The 13877-nt window shown below is 46.2% G+C and overlaps 1 protein-coding gene across 31 annotated transcripts in view; it reads left to right on the plus strand.

The window, feature by feature from the left end:
* tcf7l2 (transcription factor 7 like 2) overlaps nt 1-13877 on the plus strand; it is a 68864-nt gene that overhangs the window by 33275 nt on the left and 21712 nt on the right. The gene's annotated exons all lie outside the window — the stretch shown is intronic.

Here is a 13877-nt window from a genome sequence, read left to right on the forward strand (position 1 = left end):
AGACAATCATTTTATACTCTTTTATAAATGCTGTTATTCACGTTCTTTCGATTGGATTTTTTTCCTTTAATGTTAAGAAGTTGAAATCTTGACTTTTTACAAATGCAGAATATTATTAGTATACCCTTAAAAATATATATTTTTTACTTTTTTCTAGATTATGTACTTTGAAATGATAAAGTAGTCAAATATTTCTGCTACGTAAATTGCAAAATCAAAGTGCATCTAAAAATGAATATATATTTATAAAATTTTAAATGATTCATTTATTATTTCGATTGAGTAAAATATTTAGAAATTGTTTTAAGGTGCTGGTATACATTGTAAAACACAACACATTTAATTTCCAATAAAAATGATTTCAGTTGAAAAAAAAATTTAGTATAGGAGAATAAATGGGTGGATATCATTTGAACAAATGCTGTGCTTGTTTACCAAACACACACAGCAGAAGATGTCTTTGTGAGATTACGCGCATCTAATTCTATTCCTTTGAATTTGTTAATGGCGTTCATCGTTGCGAGCGCTTTGTTTCCGAACGCCACATTTAGGCTACTTTAGCGCATCATTTTTTTCTGAAGCGCCTTTAAAAATAATCTCGACGGGTCGCGCGCAGGGCGACGGTGTAGGGTTTCAACTGCTGTGGGGAGTTGTGATCTCTTCTAATGAGAAATAATAATAATAATATAAAAAAAAAAGAAGAATGCAGCTTTGACACAAAGCGTCGCTGCACTGAGGCGGCCAGATAGACGGGGATTAAAAAAAAAAGGGAGGGGGGGTTAAAAAACAATTCTTGGCCATTTCGATGAGATAAATTTAATTTCTTTGCTATTTGGAGGTCTTCTTTGAAAACAGGCAATCGTAATGAGCACATTCAAAACCGGAGAATAGATTTCGCCTCCCGCTTCAAATGAGCCTGCGTTATCGGCGTCCGTCATTCGCGCTTTCCCATTTTCCAGCTGCTAATTGATGTTTTTGATGTCGGCTGGGGAAAATTTGAAGCAAATGTCATGTGTGAATCGGCGCGGAAGTTAATAAGATTGACTCCGTCGGGCCAAGGCCGCAACCAACGCGGAATGGGGGTGGCGAATTTTCTTCGTCCGTCTGGCAAGGAGTGAAATTGACACTGTCGGACAAAGAATTTCACCCGCCCGCAAATAGAAAGTGTTTGCTTTTTCTCCTTAGACCAATGTTTTCTTCCTGATTGGGGCTTCGAGTTTTTCTTCGTTTTAGCTTTGGAACAATCGACATTTTTAATGCTGTTTTGAGTTTGAAAAGGCGCAGTGCTTCATAAAGGCTGAGCTTCGGAAAACAACAAAAAAGAAAATGCGGTGATATAAGTCGGGGTCAGCGCATCTGCTCGGCCGACCTTAAATCCCTTCCGAAGAAAAGAAGTGCCACCGAGCTCGTACCATCTTGCGCCATTTAGTCAGCTCTGGCGGCGAGCCAAACACAAACGCGTTACAAATAAAAAAAAAACCAACTTAAAAAGTACAAAAAAAAAATATTTTTGCTACGTTTATATTCATTTAGTAACACTAAAATCGATGCGATTGTCATCTGGATTATTTCGCTTGACTGCATTTTTTCTAGCCTAAATGGGCCACGACCCCCTCCGGGCACTTTTCTTTTTGAAACTCAAAAAAACAAAAAGTAGCCTCTGCTTGCGTTGAGCCCTTGGAGGATCGCGGATAAGGGACATTATTCTCAGAATAGGCAATTAATTCCTCTGGCAACGATCGGTTGGAGTGTTGCCCCCCCCCCCCACCCTCTCGCCCTCCCCTCCCTCCCTCCATTCGCCATTTGAAATGCTAACACAATGAAATATTTTTCTATTGGTCGGCGTCCCCTCGGTTAAGCCGCCACCGGCCGCCGGCGAAGAATTTCATCGACTGATGAGACCACAGGCGTGCCCGATAAAAAGGTTAACTGTACGTGACACGCACACCGAGTAGCCCCCCCCACCATCGCCCTCGCTGCTACCTTGAACTCACTCGCAAGTTCGCCGTAACTTTTGTTTGACTTTTGCAACGTTGTTGCTGACAGCGCTTGTTTGCTCATGAATTTTTTATTTTTTTTTCTCCAAATTAAAATTGTTAAATGACGGCGGTTAAAACGGGAACGTAAGCGGCCTTTATGGCTCCATTGCGTTGCCGTAAATTTACCAGAACGTACTTGAGATACGAGCAGAATTGGTTTTGTCTTTTTTGGGTTGCCGTAGTTTCCTATGAGCAAGTGATGTGGCTTCATGGTGGTAGATTGACGTGTTGCTTTTGACTGCAATGTATATTTGATGTTGTAGATTCCCATCTTCCCTGTTGTGCAGCTTAAGGCTCAATTGTGGCGCCGCTCCCGCGACTCTACGTTTTGCCGTTACACAACCCGCCACCGTGTCTTTCTCGCCGCCTTTGTGTTTCCTTATCTGGGTTGTGCTGCGCGTGCATAGTGTGTAGAGTTAAAAAAAAAAAAAAAAAAAAGAGCTGCACATTTTTCCCCACCTTCAGGGATGAGATGCGGTCCACCGCCCGGGAGTGGGAGGAGGCGCAGGATGGCGTAAAAAATAGAAAATTCTGGGTGGTGGCAGGTGAGTCGCCTGGCCACGCCATGGCTTTGGCTTCTTCATGACAAGATGCCGTTGATTGGAAACGGCAGGCCTGTTGATCAATCCCGCCGACATGACAGCTTTGCCGTGAGGCCCGCCAACTCTTTGGAGTGTGGCGGCGGCGGCTGAAGCTCAAGCGGCACAAGCAGCAGCAGCCACAGCAGCTCGCCTGCCCGTTTCGCCTCACTAATTGGCACAGCTTGCTTTTTATATTCAGGCAGTTGTTTATCCTTTTTTTTAATGCCACCACTTATCCCAGGCTGGACAAAGAATGATATATTTTTTGGGGGGGGGTTGTAATATATCAACTCCAAATTACGAAATTTCAATAATTAGAGCTGTTTATTTTTAACCTTTATTAAATAGTAATTATGTTAATCATAATACAATTTAAAAATGATGGTTAATTTTTTTTCGTCAAAATGCCTTCACCCAAATGTTGTAGTTCAATTACCTCATTAAATAGGTTGCTGATTAATTAATTGCCATCAATGATGATCAATGAGTTAACAGCATTAGCATTTATTTGATTCAATATATAATTAGTTTTAAATGAATAATTTCTAATACAATAAAAGAATGAGCAGGAATTAAAATTAGATTTTTTTGTATGAATTAATCAATTTCCCCCTCAAATATTTCAATATGTCAAAGTTTGCACACCCCAATTTTGGGGAATTGCATGGCGAGTTTTTTTCCCCCCTTAAATTGCACCCACCCTTTTCCGTCACATTCAATTACTTTAAAGTCTATCTTAACGCTGCATGTAAATGACATGTTCTTATTGTTTTGCCAGTCGTATTACAAGTTGAGATGGTAGCGAAGCAGGCTAGGTGGTGGGGGGGCGATAGTGATGTATGTGCTGCTGGCTTTGTTCCATCTCTATTTTTTATTAGAATTTTTGTTGTTGTTGTTGTTAGTGCTGGGATGTGACTGTAGGCAATCTGCATCAGTGCCTGATCCGCAGAGGGGCTGACTGCGGAAAAGCGAATCAAGTCTTTGTCAGTGGGGATGAAAGGAAGAAACAAGCTTTTATTCCCCCCTTTTTTTTTTAATTGCAATTTTTTCCTCCACTGCTTAAATTCATATATCCATAATTAAGTGAAGCTGTCATTTTCTTCCCCAGCTGTTTACAGCAATATGCATTTGATTCATCACATGCCCCCCCCCCCCCCCCACCCCCCCTCCCAAACCTCGCGCTAACTCCATCAAACAGACAAGTAGGTTGCACAACGTCAAGGCAATTGTCAGCAAACGGCTGTTTTGTCGCTTTGCTGACTTGTCGCGACATGGCGGGCGCGTCGCGCTCTTAATTCCACCGCCTGACAAAATGAGGCAAAAGGCGGGAGCAGATAAGTAAATGTTGAACTTTCATCTGTTTTCAGGGCCCTTCATTAAGCTTAGCCCGCTCATGCCTCTTGTGGCGCTTAATATTTATCATCAACTTGTGATTTAGAGTCCAAATATTGCCGCAGTCTTCGGTTTGATTTTTGTTGTTGTTAAAAGTGGCCTTTTCGAAAGTCCCTAACGTGACTTCCCCAAGCCCGCCGGAATTAATGTTGACGTCGACGGCGGTCGGCAAAGATTAACTTACTACCTCCACCCAGTGGCAATCGCAAGAAAAAGAAAGTGCGGCTGTGATTGGCAGCGCACCGCATTTAATGTTGTGTGCCTTAAGCCAAGTGGGGGGGGGGGGGGGCGTGTAGTGAGCACACAATAGTGGTGCTATCTCCCTCGCACTCTTGCTTTGTCTGGCTCATTGTGCGCCTTATTACACGCCGCATTTGCCGTGAAGAATCCTCCATCCTGCCTTCTTATCGCCGCCGAATGTTAACGGCGATTGTCGCCGCGTTGCCATTTGGATTGGAAAAGCACTCAGGCCAAAAGGAAAATGCGACGTCTTTTTTTTTTTTTTTTGTCATGCAGTTCCATATGCTGTGTAGGATTCCACCAAAAAATCGAAAAGCTTTTGCTTGCGGCCTTGTTTCCTTTGGGGAAAAATTTGCTGAGCGCCCAAAAAATGGTTTGGGACTCACAGGGGGAGCCGGATCCTGATCCGGGTCGGAACGGGGTGGGTGATGAGAGGGCCCCGCTCTGGTGATCAAAGCATGGCTTGTTTTATGCTTTGCGCTTTGAAGCGGCCCGCGTCACCCACAGCACTCACTTCATCAACTTGACCAGTGTCTTAATAGCAGATCAATAAGTTTCAAAGTCGCTGCGTTAATTTGATACCAGCGCCGATGTGATCACGCTGGGCCTCTCGCTCTCCCTCCCTCCCTCCCTTTGCCACTAAAGCTCGCTCACTCACCCTCCACTCCATCTTTTTTTTTTTTTTTTTTAGGCGGCGGGATTAATCTCCTCACCAATTAAAAGGTTCTTTTTTTGGAGCCTTCATGAAAAATGATAACCTTTATGGGAGCAAAAAAAACAAAACTCTATGATGTCAACGTTTGAGAAGTCTTGAGAAATCTAAATTGATCTTATGGATATGACTTTAGCATTTACGATATTTATTATTACTTATTATTTCAAATGAGTCTTGATGTAATTGACTCATTGAAAACATTTTCTTTACATCCTATTTACGTATTTTCAATTTTCTAATCCCACAAAATGAATCATTTTTTGTAGGCTAATTTACGGTTTTGACAAAATGTAATTTTTTAAAATCAGCTTTGTTTCCCACAAATTTGCTAAAACATTGGCTTCCAATAAAATGTAAAACCGAATGCAGCCTTTGTGTCTATGAAGCAGACCGATAAATGCGCTCGACAGCTTTTTCGGCACAACTTTCCCCTGAGCTCGGCATCGACTTAAGAAAAAAAAAAAAAAAGAAACACCATCTGTGTGCGGGATCTGCACCTGGAGAACAAAAGCCAATTTAATGTGTTCATCTAAGGGTTGCTAATGGTATTAGGCCAGCCCGGGGGTGGTCGGCCCCCTCGGTGGCGTCCGGCGAGAGCCACCGCCTCGACCTCTCGTTCTCGGGGCGGCTGCCGTTTGTGCCCCGCATCTGCACAAAATGATGCCAGCAAAAAGAGCATAAACTCTCCTTTACAATTTGGCAATTATTATTATTTGGCTGGTGTGTTTTTTTTGGGGGGGGGCTTTTGTTGCACACAGACACATTTTGTCTTGTGAGAAAATAATTGTTGGAAAAGGCACTACTAATGTTGGAAAAGTAATTCCACCTAAAGGGCAGAAATTCATATTTACAGTTTTGAATGATCTTTTTGTCTCTGAAAACAAATGTAATTATTCATCTTTTGGATTTGTTTTACACAGATTTATGTGGCCCTGAAAAAGTAATTGAGGCACCACGGCACTTGCCTAAGGGGACAAAATAATTGTCGGAAGGTCAGAATATGCAAAATTGCTAGGAAAGGAATAAAATAGTTTGAGGAAAAAAAAGGGATGGGCAAAATAATGTTAGAAAAAAATAAAAAGGGCTAAAATAATTTGGAGGAAAGTAGAAAACAAATGTGAGGCAAGTCGCAAGATAATTTGGGAATTCGTTTGGTTTCTTGGAATTCTTTTTCAAAGCGACACGTTTGCTGCCTTTTTTTCTTCTTTGCTCCCTCTTCTTCTGCCGCCTGTGTGGTCCTCGGCGGTTGGCCCGGCGGCGCTCCGCCGAGGGAGACGGCCGACGCCGGGGGTCCGGCGTTTTCTTAATAAATCTTTCATGATGAATTTAGGCAGCGCTCGTGGCAAAAATCCATTCTTGTCCGCACAGACAGAAAAGAAAGATGACTAAATCGCATTTCGCTCATCAAAACAACCAAATACATGATTTCAAGTCTGTTCCCACCCCCTCTTTTTTTTTTTTTTCCAACCCCCCCCTCAAGTAAGTGTGGAATCTTGCTTCATTAAAAGTGTATTAATCTGGCCCGGTCTCGTGGGAGGCACCTTAAAGACGATGTTGTGTCATTTTCTTTAAATTGTCAGGGGGGGGGGGGGTATGTGAAGGGAGAGGGAAAAAAAAATCTTCCAGATTTGGTCCCTGTCAGTCAGAAATAATTGTGTGCTTAATCTTGTCCCTGATGGATGACTCGGAGTTCAGCAATGGGCCAGCTCCAATGACAAATACAATATTAATATTCATTAAGCGCTTTGACAATGCTAATTTTGATGCCGTCGTAAAAGGGCCTCGCAAAGTTGGCGGCCAAAAGCATCAGAGCGCTGCGCAAGGTGGCGAGATAATTTGTGCTGCTTTAGCGAGGGAGCGAGCGAGCGGCACGTTGCGGCGGCGGCGGCTTTTAAAGTCTTAAAGCGGAGAAGAAGAAGAAGGAGAGGGGAAAAAAGGAAGGGGGAAAAGGCAAGGTAGCGCAAACAAAATAAAAGAGAAAAGGCAAAAAGTTCAGACGCATTGGAAAGCGGGGCCGCAGAAGTAATACGATCAAGAGAGCAGGCCGGAAAACATTTGACGCCTTCCTTCCTTCGGCGCAAAATACTTTTTTTTTTTTGTTTTTCGTTTTGAAAAGGCAAAAACCCTCCACAAAACTGGCAAGAAAAAGGAGAGGACGCCCAACATGGTAAGTCGACAGCGCATTCTTGATTTTTCGTCCCCTTTCTTTTTCTTGCATCTTTTTGATCTTTTCAATTATCAGCATTTGAAGATCAATAGTCATTTTTTATCTGCGTCGGTTGAAAGGCTCACAGCGGTGGTGAGCGGCACGGCGAGGCGGTGGCGCGGCGGCTGCTCGGATCACGCGCGGCTTTAAGAGCGGGCTTCCTCCTCGCGCCGGCACCACTCGGCCCTCCGCCTCCACTTTGGCCACTTTTTCCCGGCTTTTAGACATCGGCGGCGTTTTTGTGCTCGTTGACGGCGAATCGGACGCAGACTCGGAAGCAGCACGCTTGCTCTTTTTGACGCTTTTCCCCCTGCATAAAATCTCCGGAATGCTTTTTCCACCCCTCGATTTTGCATCTAACGCGGTGTGACCGGCATTGAATGGAGCGTGGCTAGGTTTTTTTTTTTTTTTTTTTTTTTTCCCTCTTCTCCTTTCTGCCGGGTGGGGTGGGGGGATTACTGACATGACGCCCCGCTGCTCGAGTTTAGCCAAGTTAGGGCAACTCCTAAAAAGACGCACCACTCCACTCGCCTTATGTCCGCCGAGCCGGTGAGTGAAAGCCTCTCTTCTTTTTCTTTTCAATTTATCAAAGACGGCAGACGAGGACACAAAAGGGCCGTTAGCGGGAGGGGGGGGCGCTGGATATGAAGACGCGCGAGGGGGAGAGCGAGGGAGTCCCGGCCCGGGCGGACGGCGTGACGGAGCGCCGCGTCGGGTCCGGCCGGCATCGGCTCGACCCCGAAGGGCCGGCTCGGCGGCCGTGGCGGCTGGTCGGCCGGTGTCTTATCGGCTCAACCCATCGAGCGAGGCGTGAGCGAGGGGGGCCGCCGCAGACGAGGTGCTGCCCCCCAGTGGATTAGAGGCTGACATGGCGGTGGGAGTCTGCTTGGAGTGAGTGCACGAGCGCGAGTGGCGGCATGCGCGTTTTAACCAGGAAGCGAGCAGCATCCCAAATCGGGCTCTTTTAAATGGTAAGACTTTTTACACTTTTCATGTTTGGAATGCGCAAACGTGGCTTCACTCCTGCATGCCTTTTGAATACCACGGAGGATTTAGTTTGATTTGTGTCCGGCCGGGCTGGCTTTGGGTCATTTCGAACACTTATGTTGCTAAATGACAGGCTGACAATTTGGATGAATGAAAGGCAGCGTTTGATTGCTTTGTCCTGACGGGCTGACAGGCATGAATTAGTTCAAGATGTCCCCATAAACATCGGCGGGGATTTTGCTTGCGCTCGCAAATCAATCACAACTTTCATTGTATTTATTTAGGAAATGATTAATTAGTCTTTCCTGGAATTTCGATCATTTGTCCCACGTCTCTCGTTCATCTTTTGTAGTTTGCCACTGTGTGTTTTGTACGCGACTGTGATGAATATTAACCTACAACAAATAAGAGAATGGTCTAAATTGAACTTTTATTATTCAAAATAATTTTGAAAAGAAAACTGTTTTAATGCACTTCTTTTTTTATATACAATCAATCACTTTTTACTAAAAAACTATTTTAAAACTATTTCATTTGTTTATCGTTTAAACTGAATTGTGATCCCTGCTTTCATTATTCTTTGATTGTACTTTTAGCGCTGTAGAAACTAGTTCTCAGTTGTTGTTTTTTTTTTTGGAGGGGGGGGGGGTTGTTGTTGTTGATGCTGCTGTGGCAGCGCGTTGGCGAGCTGTCCATCACTTTGAGTTTAGTGAAGAAAGTCCACGTGGGACAAAAGGGAGGCGGCGGGAGCGCGACGGGCCGATCGGATGGGGAGGGCGGGCAATTAGCCGCTGCCTCGTCGGGGGGCTCTTTTACTTGTCAAACCGGGGAGCTCGCCCCCGCCCGCCTGCCTGCCCGCCGCCACCCCGCGCTATTGTGCGGGACATTCCCTCTGCTTTGTTTTGCCTGTTGGGCCTCGGGACGGGACTCGCCGCAGCGCGGCCTGCCATCCGGATGCTCGGCAGAATTTACATTTCAATTGACCTTTTTGGAAAAGTTTGGAAGATGCAGAAATTAAGCATGGATGCATTTCTCCTCCTCGCAATGAATCAATTTGTTGGAATTGTTCAACTTTTATTTAGCTTGGTTGAATCCATGAATATTATTTAGAGGAACAGTGCACACATTTAAATCATGTATGCTATAAATATTTAATTTGATGCGGTTCTCGTTGTTAGGGGGTTGTCATGTTAGCTCCTTAAAGCTCATAGTTGGAATTTAAGGCCATCAAAAATAATATTTTTAACCTAAATAGTAACCTTAATTTTTTATTTGCAAGACATTTTAGAATTGTTTCAATACATTTATAATTACAGTATCTCCATTTACAGCATTCTGCGGTGGCGGTGATATGCTTTGGTTTTATTTATTTATTGTAATTTAATGAGATTTTATTTCCATGTAAAGGCATTTATAGTTGCTGTCACTAATTTGGTAAAAGTGATGGAGAGAGTTTAAAACGTGTTGGGTCATGGATGGAGCCTTTTTTGGGGTGAAAATGTGCAACTCGTAGGCCTAAAATGGCCTGCTCAGACATTTGATGTGGCCTTGCCAATTCAAAGATATTCATAAAACCTTTTGGGGATTTTTTTTTTTTAAAAGGCCAAAAATGATGCCAACAAAAATGACTCCCCCTCTCCACCGCCAACACACAGACAGGCACAAACTTAGAGCAGTTTTATTTTTATTTTACATCAAATATACTTTTGCTGCCCGAGGTCATTTCCCCCTCCGCCTCCACTTATCACGCTGCTATGGAAAGTTTGCGCGAGGAGAGTGCGTAATGGATGAGGCGGGATTAGGTAGTAGTAGGCCCCGCAGCCTGCCAGAGAGCTGCTCAAATGACTAACACCCTTGGGGAACAATGGTCAGCCACGGGCGAGTGTAAAGAGAGAGTGCACAATGAACACAAGTTCACCCACACACTTCACTCAGCGCGGGAAGGCGGCGAGGCAAGAAGCGGCTTAGCGGCACGGCAAAAGGGAGCTTCTGCTCACCGGGCGAGGGAGGGCGGGAATAGCGGGGTGGGGAGGGCTGGGGGGTCGGTCATGTACCCGCAAGACAGACCTCCGGCTGTGTCGGAGGAGACCGGAGTCCTTGGCCCGGGACTCCTCCAGAGGGTGGGCGGCTGGCATCTCAATCTGAGCACTTGGGTGAGTAGGCCGCACCACTTTTTTCCCATTAAGGCAAAGAGGGTGAGACGTAAACATACGGAAACATGTCATACCTTTTAAAAAGTCGTCATCATCCGTTTGTTTATTTACTTGAAAAAAACGTATTTAATCAAAATGCTGTCTTATCGTCGGGAAGGAAAAAGCTTGACAGCCTAGCGTATTCTTTTGTGTGCATCCCATTCCAAATCTTGATTGCCAGACTTTCAAGTGAATTTCGGCAAGGCTGATTGCATTTCAAAAGGTGCTTTTGACACAATACCGCCCGTTTAACTCGGGTACGAGAGCTCAAGAGGCTGTTTATGTTGAAAAGTGTAGTGGGTTGTGTGTGTGTGTGTGTGTGGGGGGGGGGGGGGGGCGGCTTGAACGCACGTGTGCGCCTGGGCGTCAATTTGTCAACACCTCCACCAAATAGCACTTGGTATTTAAGCGCGCCACTTTATTTATGTGTGACACATCACAACGTGTCCTCTCTGCCATTCCATTTGATGTGCCGACTATCAAAGACGCGGCAAGCGGGAAAATGAGCGTCGACGAGCGACCTGAGCGGCAGCACGAGGACGGGGGAGCAAAGGCTCTGGCCCACATAATATTTTTCTTCCGCACTCTGATCAAGCAAGTCAGCGTATCACGACTGTAAAGTGAATAATTAAGTTTGATAAAACATCTCGGGGTGCCCCCTCTCCTCCCCTCTTTTTTTTTTTTTTTTTTTTGCCCTGGGAGATGCATCCCCTCTCGTAAAAAACAGATCAACACTTACGGATCAATCCCGGGCTGGACCAAGAATATGATTTGTGAGGGCTAATCAGCGCCGGCAGATCCAACCTCTGATAAGCCTTTAGTTTGTCTCGGCATTTCATATTCCATCGCCGCTAATCTTTTAAGTATTCCTTTTAGATTTTCTGCCTGAATCTGAGGATTTGCTCTCAAGCTTCAAAGGGGCATTCAACCCCCTTGCCCCACCAAAAAGTCAAATAATCGCGGGCTGACATTTATGATATTGGACTTACTGGAGTGATTAAGCTCCTTATGATGTGCTTGAGTTTTTGTGCCTGGTGTCAAGTCGGCCAGCCACCTCTGGAATGCGCAGGGCGCAAGAGGACCCCAATCCATCACGCCACTGTCATCCGTCAACCTCCTCCCTGGCCCGGCCACTTGCAGCTCATTAGCGGCAGGCGAGCTGTTGTGACAACTCATCATATCATGACACAAAGCAGAAGAAAGGCGGCGGCACTCTAGCGTCGGACGGGCCCTCCGGGGGCCCGTAAGGTCAGCACCTTCACATTTAGGCGGAAACGCGGGGCCAACAGCTTTTTCCTGTCCGGCCTTCACCTCGCCGCCCCGCTGCCTTTGTCTGCTTCTGTCCTGCTGTCACTTTCTGAGCCTCTGGGCTCGCTCTTGCCCGGCCCCCCCTCTCCCTTCCACCCTGGGGTCTGACTTGAAGCATCACATTGATTTGACCGCCTCCCGGGGGCTCTTTTTACAGTTGCTGACTGCTCTTTCCAAATGTAGATTAGTGTTGGGACTTGTGGCGGACCATCCTTCGCTTATAGGTGCTCAGGAATTTGCTGACATTTCGCCTTCCTACGCAATTCCCATATGTCTTACTACCATGATAATTCTCGATGGACTGGTCCCTGAAGGGTCGGGTGCCAAAAAGTATAGACGTGCTAGGAAAAGTCACAAAGACCTAATATAAGCCCCAGAGTAGGAAGTAGGAGTAAAACGATAAAGAAATAGAAGCGCCGGTAATATCAGTATCCTTAGCGGAGGTGGCAAATCCCACGCCTAGACTCGAGTATGCCGCCTTAGTCGGCAAGCGGCACCCTGAGTGTTGCGGACAATCGAGGAAGTCTGTGTGCAGTTCATTGACGCCAGTTGTTTTGCAGGGTCTTGTGAATGTCTTTTGGAGTCTTGAAAAGCTCGGCCGTCTTTATTGTCTGCTGCTATTTTTGTTTGCTCTAGTGACGAAGGATGCGAGTCAGCGGGGGTGTCGGGCCAGGAAACATTCTTTCTTCTTAGCCTGGCCCTTGTGGAGAAGCCTCCCACGTCGCTCGCTTTTGTCTCTCTGCGCTTTCTTGTCTGTTGTGCGATAGAAGCTTCCCCCCAAGTTGAGTGCGAGGTTTCAGAGCAGGTGCGGGGCCTCGTTCCTGCCGGGATCTTGCCTCAACGGGATCGGGAACCCTAGCGGATGATCTCATTGGAGGAGACCGAGTGTTTAACTCGCCACACATCACACATGACTGGAGGATATCTCAAATTCTGGTTTTGAGGTCTTCTCTCTCTGTCCCACAGCCCAGGAATTCTGATTGTCAGACCTGGTCTTGCAGTTTCTAATTCAGACAGCATGGGAGCTTGGTATGAATCCGTCATTTTGGTGGCAGAAGATTTTGCGTACTGTAGCGAAATACCGAAAGGCGGTTTCTGATGTAAATCCGCCGCACTCTGGCCCTTTCCCTCCCTCTTTTTAAGTTGGAACTGGGGCGTTTTGAACTGTGCTCTGAATAGCCGAGGCGTGTGGACAAAAGACTTACTCCAAATGGCCAGTAAAGCTTTTCACAACGCACATGAAGAATCGACAACATTCTTTCACATCATTACCCGAGGGAGGAGCAGGGATTCGTGAAGGAGGAGGTTAGGAGGTGAGAGGGGGGGGGGGGGACTTGGGAAAGAGCGACACAACTCGTCATCTGCATGCGGCAGCTGTCATCATCTTGTTTTTTTCCTCCCCATCATCCGTCTATTCTGGATGTGCGGATCAGATCACGAGCGCCTCGGTTTGTGTTTCTAACGAATCCCGTTGCAGCTCCCAACTCGACGCGCAGGCACATATGCCCCCCCCCCCCCAATCCCACCAAGCCCTCCCTGCTCTGCACAGCCCCGCTCCTCCACAGCCTTTTCAGCTCCAGGCTGTGAATGAGTCCCAGGAGTCTCGCTTGCCTCCCTGGAGTTCTGCAGGGGGTTCATTAATCTTTCATTGGGACCATGGCAATAGGGAATGTCCCCCCCCCCCCCCCCCCCCACCTTCCACAATTCTCCAAACTATATAGAAAAGATCCTGGAAGAAATGGCACATACCCGAGTCCAAATATTCGTCACGTTCTCCCAAAACATTGGGGTAGACCAAATCCAGATTGATATGTGGACTCGGATGCCCCCTCGTCCCATTAAACCTACATCTGCCACAGTGGATTTTTTTAGGCATATATTTAAGTCACTAATGAGGTTGTGTGAGGGCTTACAGACAACGCACTCAAGCAGATCCACCCCTTTGCTTTGCCTCTCCTCCCAGCCCCTCTTGAACATATCATCCATGTTATGATAAGCCTGATTAGTGCTGCTTCTTTGGCTGCTGAGGGCAGGATAAGGATGTGTGGGTGAAGGGGTGAAAGCCACCAGGCTAATCTACAGCAGTGCTCTAATCTGGTTATCTGGCGGCCGGGGGTACGGTCCCAGGCCCGGAACTTAGGGGGCTCCCGTGGCAGCTCCACTGCAATCTTTGGGTAATTGAAAAAAAAAGAAGGGAGAGGGTGGACTGCGCCACTT

Source organism: Syngnathus floridae, chromosome 18 (assembly GCF_059516105.1).
Source record: "Syngnathus floridae isolate MCC-2025c chromosome 18, RoL_Sflo_1.0, whole genome shotgun sequence".
NCBI lineage: Eukaryota > Metazoa > Chordata > Actinopteri > Syngnathiformes > Syngnathidae > Syngnathus > Syngnathus floridae.